At 38.7% G+C, this 10,240-nt stretch overlaps 1 pseudogene; it reads left to right on the top strand.

Moving 5' to 3' along the window:
- The first annotated feature begins 2,589 nt into the window (after positions 1 to 2,589).
- LOC100967443 (large ribosomal subunit protein uL18-like) lies at positions 2,590 to 8,629 on the top strand (annotated as a pseudogene).
- Positions 8,630 to 10,240: the final 1,611 nt, after the last annotated feature.

Here is a 10,240-nt window from a genome sequence, read left to right as displayed (position 1 = left end):
ATAAACCTGCCCTCTGCCATGAAGGGAGATACTATCTTTATTTTCCAAGGCTGTTTGCTATATAAACATCCTTGAAAATACAGGCCAGAACAAAAGCTAACAATGCCTCTGCTCAAAAGACATACAGAAACATGAGAAATCCATGCAGCATTCTCTCCCAGCAATTATTCTTTTGTAATTTATTTCTAACAAAATTGCACTGTGGTAAGAGAACATAGTCTGTACAATATAGATCTTTAGAACTATTTATGCAGAAAGATGGGGAAAGTCTCCACGAGTTCAAGCACCACACACCACAGAACCTGCAGACCAACTTCATTCCCAGTGTCTGCACCAGGCGTCTCCTCCTTCAGGGAATCTTCCTTAAATATTAGGTTGCAATCCAATTTGTTGAGGGCCTGGAGAGAAAGGGAATGAAGAAATAAATGCCTTAGGGCAACTAGTCATCATAACATGTATTCTCACCAGATTCTCAACCTGGCAGGATCTTGAGGTTGTAATGATATTCTCCCCACCTCCCCAACCTTTCTGTCCCACCTTCCAACACACACACACACACACACACACACACACACACACACACACACACCCCTGACATCTGGGCTGCTCTTGCTAATTTCTGTTCTGCAGAAGTGATGAGGCCAGAAAAGTGATCCTGCCAAAGCAATGTAGGGGACAGTTAAAAGCAAAATTTACCCACCACAGTTGCACCTACTGCCCCACTGTGTCCCAATCCCAGACTGCTATAAGCTTCTAAACCAGCTCACAACTGTCTTTGGTCTCCTCTGGCCTTCTCAGAGTTTTTATGTTAATTCCTCAGATCATGGCTTCTTTCCCACTTTCAGTTTCTCAACCCTGGCTGCGTATTAGAAGGACTTCAAAGGTATTTTTAAAATGCCATTGTCCAGATTCTGCTTCTGGAGATTCTGATACAATTGGTCCAAGGAGGGCCCCAGATTAGCAATAGATTTCAAAGCTTCTTGGGTGATTCTAATGGGCAACAAAGGTTTTCAATCATTGTCTGTAATTTCTACTGGGTCAATTTTGGGAGAGGGACCTTATAGCCCAGGTTTCTTAATTTTCCTGTTCAGGAACTAAAAACCTATATTTTGTTTAATGCTCAAATTATTGAACCCATTTACCTAATAAATACAAATTTTAAAAAGAAGTTATCTTGATGATTTAAGATGACTATAATTTGATTGCATTATCTTAAATCATTTAAAATGCAATTATAAATTCACTATGGCCGATTTTTTTCCCAACACTTCAAATATCATAAAACTTTCACAAATGCAATGACTACAAAGCTTATTATTAATATTATACTTACACTTGAACCTATTCTAAAGTCTCAGAACAATGGACTTATTCATTTCTTTGATAATTTATGTGCTTGTTTTATACCTTCCTGGGGGATATTAGTATACTTATTTTAATATCTTCCTAGAGTTTCAGTAATATATTTTTATTTCTTCCCAGGGGTGGAGTAATATTACTAGACCCGAAAGAAAAAGTATACGTGCTTGGCCCAGCCAAGGCTGCAGGATCTGGATTACTGGCTGATCCATTTTTGGTCTGGCCTCAGGACTCATCATCAGGCTGAGTTAACTCCTGGTGTTACTACAATACAATTTTTAAAGTCACACCTTCACTTAGGTTTTATTTTTTTACAACCTGGTGTCTTTCAGGAAATGATGTACTTTTAAAATCTCACTTAGCCAAAGTTACAAAACCCAAGGTCCTATCAGTATGATATATTGACTTGGTCGGCTACCTTTTTAAAGAATTACATATTCCTTATTGCTGTTTTATTAAAATGAGCAGGGCCATCTAGTGGTTTCATTTCCTGTGAGATGAGATGTTGCGTGTGTGTAGTATACTCTTTCTCTCTGGGACATTTGACTAATTCCTCTGTTTGGAAGACCCTGGCTATGGATAAAATGTCTGTGTTCCCCTCAGATATATATGCTGAGATCCTAATCCCAATATGATGAGATTAGGAGGTAGGGGCCTTTGGGGGGGTGATTAAATTATAACTGTTCTCATGAATGGGATTAGTGCCCATGTGAAAGCAAACCCAGAGGCTTGTTCATCCCCAGCACGATGTGAGGACACAGCAAGAAGGTGCCATCTAAGAGAAACAGGCCCTCATCAGACACCAAATCTGCTTGCACCTTGATCTTCATCTTCCCAGTCTCTGGAACTTTGAGAAATCAGTATTTGTTGTTTATAAGCCACACAATCTATGGCATTTTGCTATAGCAGCCCAAATGCACTAAGACAATCCTGTTGGATCTTTCTTCTACTTGGTAATTTTGTGTGATCATTAATCTTGATTAAATATTGGATTTTTTGTTCACTTAAATTATTATATGTTAATCCCAGTACCAACCAATCCAGTCCTCCCTCTTCTTGAAGGAGGTTACTTGGTTCCATAATTTTATTTTTTCCTCAGAAATAAATATGTGCATATATATTTATATCTTTTATAAGAAAGTAATTCAATAGGAGAAATAAAATCACCATATATAAACAATGTTCACTTGTTAAAATCCATTATCAAAAAACATATTCATAATTGGTTACCTATTTTTTATTACAACCATATTTTTGTACTAATTATGTTAATTATTGAGTATAATTATGAATCCATGGACTTTTAATAGACTTAACATGTTCCAAATAACCATAATAATAATATTTCACGCTAAAATTATCACAGCTTGGTCCGCGGAAACCTTAAATTGGATCTTTGGCTTTTTGATATTGCTCCTAACATTTTAAAAATAAGATTTTTACTTTCTGGTAATAACAGGATATTCCAGGCTCATTCTGATTTTTTTTAAATTTCCCTGAACAAAGAGTCATCTGTCCTCTGTAGAGTTCTGGTTTCTGTTACTTGACAATAGTATTAGAATAGTAGTTATGGGTGGATGCATAAAAAAGGAGATAGGCAAAAGTCCTGCCAAAGCTGTTGACCTACTTGCACTTGAAAATGGGACTTTAAAAAATAAATCATGGTTTCCAAAGATTTTTCGAATTTAAAGATGTATGTATTAGTCCATTCTCACACCACTATAAAGAACTGCCCAAGACTGGTAATTTATAAAGAGAAGAGGTTTAATTGACTCCTAGTTCCATGTGGCTGGGGAAGCTCCGGGAAACTTATAATCATGGCGGAAGGGAAAGAGGCACGTCTTACATGGCAGTGGGTGAGAGAGAGAGTGTGGAGGAACTGTCGGACTCTTATAAAACCATCAGATCTCATGAGAACTCACTCACTATTACAACAACAGTATGGGGGACACTGCCCCCATGATCCAATCGCCTCCCACTAGGTCTCTCCCTTGACATGTGGGAATTACGGGGATTGCAATTCAAGATTTGGGTGGGGACACAAAGCCATATCAATGTTATATTGCTGAACCCTACTTTTCTTACAGTAAATGGTATTACCTGATACTAAGACTTTCTCCATAGTAACAGCAGCCAGTTCAATAAACATATATGGCCCTAATACAGTCCAAGCACTGTCTCTGCCTTGAGGGCTGCAGGATAGCATGAGATAAGCTGGATATAGCACGTTCCTCTCTTCTCCTTGCCATAGGGCCTTAGCTGTTCCTTGTCAGAATAGCTCACATGCCTTGCCACATAATACCACTGGAAATAACTTTGTAGAGACTGAGATTAATACAGGGATTTTTTTTAAAGGCCATGAAGGTCTTGGAAGATGAGGACACAAAGAAAGACTGAAATCTGGAGACACTCAGACACAAAGGGACAAAACAAAGACATCCAGAGAATAATGGAATGAGAGGGAGGGAGTTGTGTTTTCATGATGAGAAATGTGTGGGAGAGCAAGCACTGAGGGGATGGAAGAGAAGATAGCAAGAGGGCTACAGAGAGATTTGGGACAAAAGACAAAGGAAGAGATGACAGATTTGGAGAAAATGATTGATGTTGAGAGAGGATTTGCAGCAAGATATGAGAAGATATGAAAAAACAATGTGGAGAGAGTAAAGGAAGAAAAGTGGACAGAAAGAAGATAAAAAAAGAGAGAAATATGCTCATATAGTTTCTGTTTTGGACCATAAATACAAGCTGTAAATTCACTGACTGAAACAACCAGCTGGATTTGAATGGGTTTAGCTGAACTCAAATCCATTATGTATGACATAGACTAATTAAGGTCTGAGCTCTGTGGGATTAGGGACATATTTCCGTTTTCTCTTTTGCTTGGCTCTGCTGGGTATCAATCATCAGGCTCATGTTTGGCTGCAGCATCTTCAAGTCCATCTCATAGGTCATTGTAGAGTAACAGGCTTTGTAAGTTCAGCTACTACACCTCACTTCCCACCAACCATGGTGCCAATGACCTGTGCATTTTTACATTCCGTGCTGGGATTAGCTGGGATTAGCTGAAAGTCAAAGGTCTTGCTTGCCACACACATGGTTGATGAGTCCTATCATGTCACCATGTCCATCACTGTCAGCAGTCTATTCCACAGGGTGGAAGTCAGAAACATGAATCTTACTAATACTTAAAGCCTTCGGTCTGCATCACAGTCTTATGAAATGCTTGGCTACTGGCCACCTTCTCTTCCCATACACCAGTTCATGTTCAGCTGGACACATGACTAGTGATTCACAAAAAAGTTTTGGAAGAATGACTTCCCAAATCTGCTACTCCAATGTTGGCTTGGGAAGAACGGCACAGGCCTTGTACATTTAAAAATGTGTAAAGTTAGCATTTTCAAAGCTGATTGCAAAATTTCTTTGGATTCTTCTTCTGATTCTGTTGTTGCAAATTGTTAATTTTGTTAATTGAGACTTGTATCACTGGGGCTCTTGACTCTCATGGTGGTAAGTCTAAAGTGGACTCCTTTCCAGATTTCAGGGAGAGGACAAAGGGGTAATGGGTCTAGTGTCAGCATCTTCCTAAGCATTGGACCCACAACTTGGTATGCAGAAGACTCATCTGGGAGCCTATTAAAAATGCTGGGACCCACCCACAGAGATTGGGTCTGAGGAAATGGAATGGAGGCAGGCAACCAAACTGTAAGATTCCCACAAGTGGTTCTGAGGTAGGTGTCCCAAGGCCATTCTTTTTTAAAAGATGAGTTTTATTATTTTTAATTGACATATAATAATTGCACATATTTATGGGGTCTGGTGTTACATTTGAATACATGCATTGAAACATGTATACAGTGTAACTAGCATATTACTTAGGCCATTCTTTAAGAAATGTTTCCCAGGATAATGACAGTAGGTCTTTGCTTACAAGGTGTCTTGCGAGTTTTAAAAACACCTGTATGATCCCCCGCTTGTGACAGGCACAGATGCATCTAAGTTTTCCTCTCAGACCACATGTCCTACTGTCACCATGGTCAACATCAGTTCTCAAGACAGACACCTGATCACTATTAAACTTCACCTGCATTGCTAATGTAGACTCTTCATGAGCCTCACACATTATTTAGTATAGGTGGTCCTATCTTTTACTGCACAATGAGTTCCTGTATATCTGCTAAGAATCCAAAAGTTCAAGAGGAAAATTTATGTGTTATGGAAGACTTTCATTCCCAGAGAGCCAAAAAAAAAAAAAAAAAAAATCCATAGTAACATGTCCTGCCTTTTGGATTCCATCTTTGATAATATATTTCCAGCATTTTGTACATGTTCTTTACATTTTGTTCTTTTCTTGCTCTTTATGGCACTTCCATGATGCTTAATGATACCTATCTTTTACTCTATTGTAGTACTTGTGAAGTTTCACTTCTTTTCTGTTTTTTTAACTGAGTTTTATTTTTTATCAGATTTACTTTTTTTTCTACTCTCTGTGCTGTGCACACATGATGATGCTTACAAGACTGAACAGTTGGCTGCTATGCAGAGCCACGATGGGGTAGCTCATAATGTTCTTTGATGGCTGGCTTATAAAAGCCTGAACTTCACATCTGGGAGGTGCATAGGACTCAAAACTGCAGGATGTAGGATGTTAAAAGTCAGAAGTTGAGAACCGTCTCTGAAATAGGAATCCAGCTTTAATGAGACTAATTTGTCTAGGCAAAACCCAAGATAAAGCTTTATTACTCATCCAGATATTTTTATTTTGGGGGGGTGGGGAGGGGAGACAGAATCTCACTCTGTCACCCATGCTGGAGTGCGGTGGCACGATCTCAGCTCACTGCAGCCTCCACCTTTCACATTCAAGCAATTCTTGTGCCTCAGCCTACTGAGTAGTTGGGATTACAGGCACGCACCACCATTCCCAGCTAATTTTTGTATTTTTAGTAGAGACGGGGTTTCACTATTTTGGCCAGGCTAGTCTCGAACTTCTGGCCTCAAGTGATCTGCCCACCTCAGCCTCCCAAAGTGCTGGGATTATGGGCATGAGCCACCATGCCTGGCCTCATCCAGATATTTTTCTAAGTGTTGGAGATACAGCCTTGAAGGAAGGAGACAGACATGGTCAGGGAACTTACAGACTGGAGGATGAGACACGTAGGTAAAAGGGAAATTACAAATAAACTCTGTGAAAGAAGCTCAGGATATTAATTAAGAAGTGCATTCAGAAAACAAAAAACAAACAAAAACCAGCTCTTAAAAATTAAAATTATAATAGCAAAAAATTAAAAATTCAACATGGGAACTTTCTGCTCTTAGTAATGGAGGACTATGTTATTTGAATTAACTATCCCACTGGATAAAAATTTTAAACAACTAGATAAAATATATTAAAACATTTAAAAAGCATCGAAGACAAAACATGACTGTAAGGAATTATAAAGTCAAAGTAAAGTAAAAATGTGAATCCAGAAAGGTAAAAGAGCATGGAAGCCACATTGATCCTCTGATGCTTGCCAATCCTGGAAAACTAGGACTTTTGTTTTGATAATATCACAGAGAGATGGAAACAGAAATAAGAATCCAACAGCCATAAAATTAAATTTCAAGCCCTGAACTTGGGTTTAAGATGGTCCCATACTAGTAGTTACCCCACAGTAGACTTTACTATATGATTGTTATATTTTAATGACACTTTTTTTAAAATGAAGGTGAAATAAAGATATTTTCAGATTTAAAAAACCTGGCTGGGCACGGTGGCTCATGCCTGTAATGTCAGCACTTTGGGAGGCCAAGGTGGGCAGATCACGAGGTCAGGAGTCCAAGATCAGCCTGGCTAACATAGTGAAACCCATCTCTACTAAAAATACAAAAAACTTCAGCCAGGCATGGTGGTGCACACCATGGGTGTAGTCCCAGCTACTCAGGAGGCTGAGGTAGGAGAATCGCTTGAACCTGGGAAGGGGAGGTTGCAGTGAGCTGAGATCGCGCCACTGCACTCCAGTTTGGGCAACAGAGTGAGACTTTGTCTCACAAAAAAATAAATAAATAAAAAAAACCTGAGTGAGTTCTCCATCACAAGGACAGCACTAAAAATTTCTAAAGGCTATATAATATTTAGACTATAAAAGAGTGATTCCAGAAGGAAGTTCCGAGTTATAAGAAGGAATGAAGAGCAAAATAAGTGGTGAATATATGAGGAGCTCTAAATGATTACTGACTTTAAAAAAACAACAATATCCAATGGGATTGAAATATATTGGATTAAAATACACATTAATAATGCCATGTAGCCTTTCTGCCCCCTAGCCCTGCTGGGCCTGCAGGTCTCTGTTGAGCTGCGGACGCGGGTCTTTTGTTCCCCAGGATGTGGTTTGTTAAAGTTGTTAAGAATAAGGCCTACTTTAAGAGATACCAAGTGAAATTTAGAAGACAATGAGAGGGTAAAATTGATTACTAAGCTTGGAAATGCTTGGTGATACAGGATAAAAATAAATACAATACACTGAAATATAGGATGATAGTTCATGTAACAAACAGAGATATCATTTGTCAGATTGCTTACGCCTGTATAGAGGGGGTATGATACTCTGGCCAGCATATGCACACAAACTGCCAAAATATGGTGTGAAGGTTGGCTTGTCAAATTATGCTGCAGCATATTGTACTGGCCTGCTGCTGGCCCACAGGCTTTTCAATATGTTTGGCATGGACAAGATCTATGAAGCCCAAGTGGAGGTGACTGGCGATGAATACAATGTGGAAAGCATTAATGGTCAGCCAGGTGCCTTTACGTGCTATTTGGATGCAGGCCTTGCCAGAACTACCAGTGGCAATAAAGTTTTTGGTGCCCTGAAGGGGGCTGTGGATGGAGGCTTGTCTATCCCTCACAGTACCAAACGATTCCCTGGTTATGATTCTGAAAGCAAGGAATTTAATGCAGAAGTACACTGGAAGCACATCATGGGCCAGAATGTTGCAGATTATACGTGCTACTTAATGCAAGAAGATGAAGATGCTTACAAGAAACAGTTCTCTCAATACATAAAGAACAGCATAACTCCAGACATGATGGAGGAGACGTGTTAGAAAGCTCATGCTGCTATACAAGAGAATCCAGTCTATGAAAAGAAGCCCAAGAAAAAAAGTTAAAAAGAAGAGGTGGCACTGTCCCAAAATGTCCCTTGCTCAGAAGAAAGATCGGGTAACTCAGAAGAAGGCAAGCTTCCTCAGAGCTCAGGAGTGGGCTGCTGAGAGCTAAACCAAACAATTTTCTATGAGGATTTTTCAGATAAAGACAATAAACTTGTGGACAGCAACTTAAAAAAATGCCACATAGGTTCAACATACACAAATAAATGTGATACACCATATGAATAGAATGAAGCATAAAAACCATATGATCACCTCAATAGACACAGAAAAAGCATTTGATAAAATTCAACATTGCTTCATGATAAAACGTTTCAACAAACTAGGCTTAGAAGGAACAAAACTCGACACAATAAAGGCCATATATGACAAACCAACAGCTAACATCATACTGAATGGGGAAAAGCTGAAATCCTTTCCTCTAAGAGTTGGAACAAGACAAAGATGCCCACTCTTACCACTCTTATTCAACATAGTGCTGGAAGCCCTACCCAGAGCAATTAAGCAAGATAAAGAAATAAGGGCATCCAAATTGGAAAAGAGGAAGTCAATTTATCATAATATTTATTTTTAATTTTTTTAGAGGCAGGCTCTTAACTCCGTCGCCCAGGCTGTGCAGTGACACAATCATAGCTCACCGAATGTAGTGGCAAAATCATAGCTCACTGTAGCCTTGAACTCCTGGGCTTGAGCAATCCTCCCAAGTGGCTGGGACTGTAGATGCCATGCCACCACACTTGGCTAATTAAAACAATTGTTTTTTGTCAAGATGGGGTCTTGCTATGTTGCCTAGGCTGGTCTCGAATTCCTGGCCTCAAGTGATCCTCTTGTCTCAGCCTCCCAAAGCACTAGGATTACAGGTGTGAGCCACTGTGCCCAGCCAGATGACATAATCCTATATATAGCAAAACCTGAAGACGCCATCAAAACACTCTTAGAACTGATAAATAAATTTAGTGAAGATACAGGATACAACATCAACATGCCAAAATCACTGTTTCTATACACCAATAATGAACTAGCTGAAAAAGAAATCTAGTGTTTCTATGCACCAAGTGAAAAAAATCCCATTTATCATAGCTATGAAAAAATAAAATACCTAGGAATACATTTAACCAAAGAGGTGAAAAAACTCTACAAGGAAAAGTGTAAAACACTGATGAAAATATTTGAAGAGGAAACAAACAAATAAAAAGACATCCCATGCTCATGGATTGGAAGAATTAATATTGTTAAAATGATCACACTGCCCAAAGCATTCTACAGATTCAATGCAATCCCTATCAAAATACCAATGACATTATTTACATAAATAGAAAAAAATCCTAAAATTCATATGACATTGTAAAAGACACCAAATAGCCAAAGCAATACTGATCAAAAAGAACAAAACTGGAGGCATTACACTACTTTACTTCAAATTATACTACAAAGCTATAGTAACCAAATCAGCATGATACTGGTATAAAAACAAACATATTAACCAATGGAACAGAATAGAGAACCCAGAAATAAATTCACATATTTACAGCCAACTGATTTTTGACAAAGGCACCAAAAACATACATTGAGGAAAGGACACCCTCTTCAATAACAGTGCTGGGAGAACTAAATAGCCATATGCAGAAGAATAAAATTAGACTCCCTACCTATCACCAAATGTAAAAATCAACATAAAATGGATTAAAGACTTAAACATGAAACAAAAAACTATAAATCTACTGGGAGCAAACAT

Source organism: Pan paniscus, chromosome 16, assembly GCF_029289425.2.
Source record: "Pan paniscus chromosome 16, NHGRI_mPanPan1-v2.0_pri, whole genome shotgun sequence".
NCBI classification, from domain to species: Eukaryota; Metazoa; Chordata; class Mammalia; order Primates; family Hominidae; genus Pan; species Pan paniscus.
Note: the sequence above shows the minus strand (reverse complement) of the source record. Positions and strands in the feature narration are given on the sequence as shown.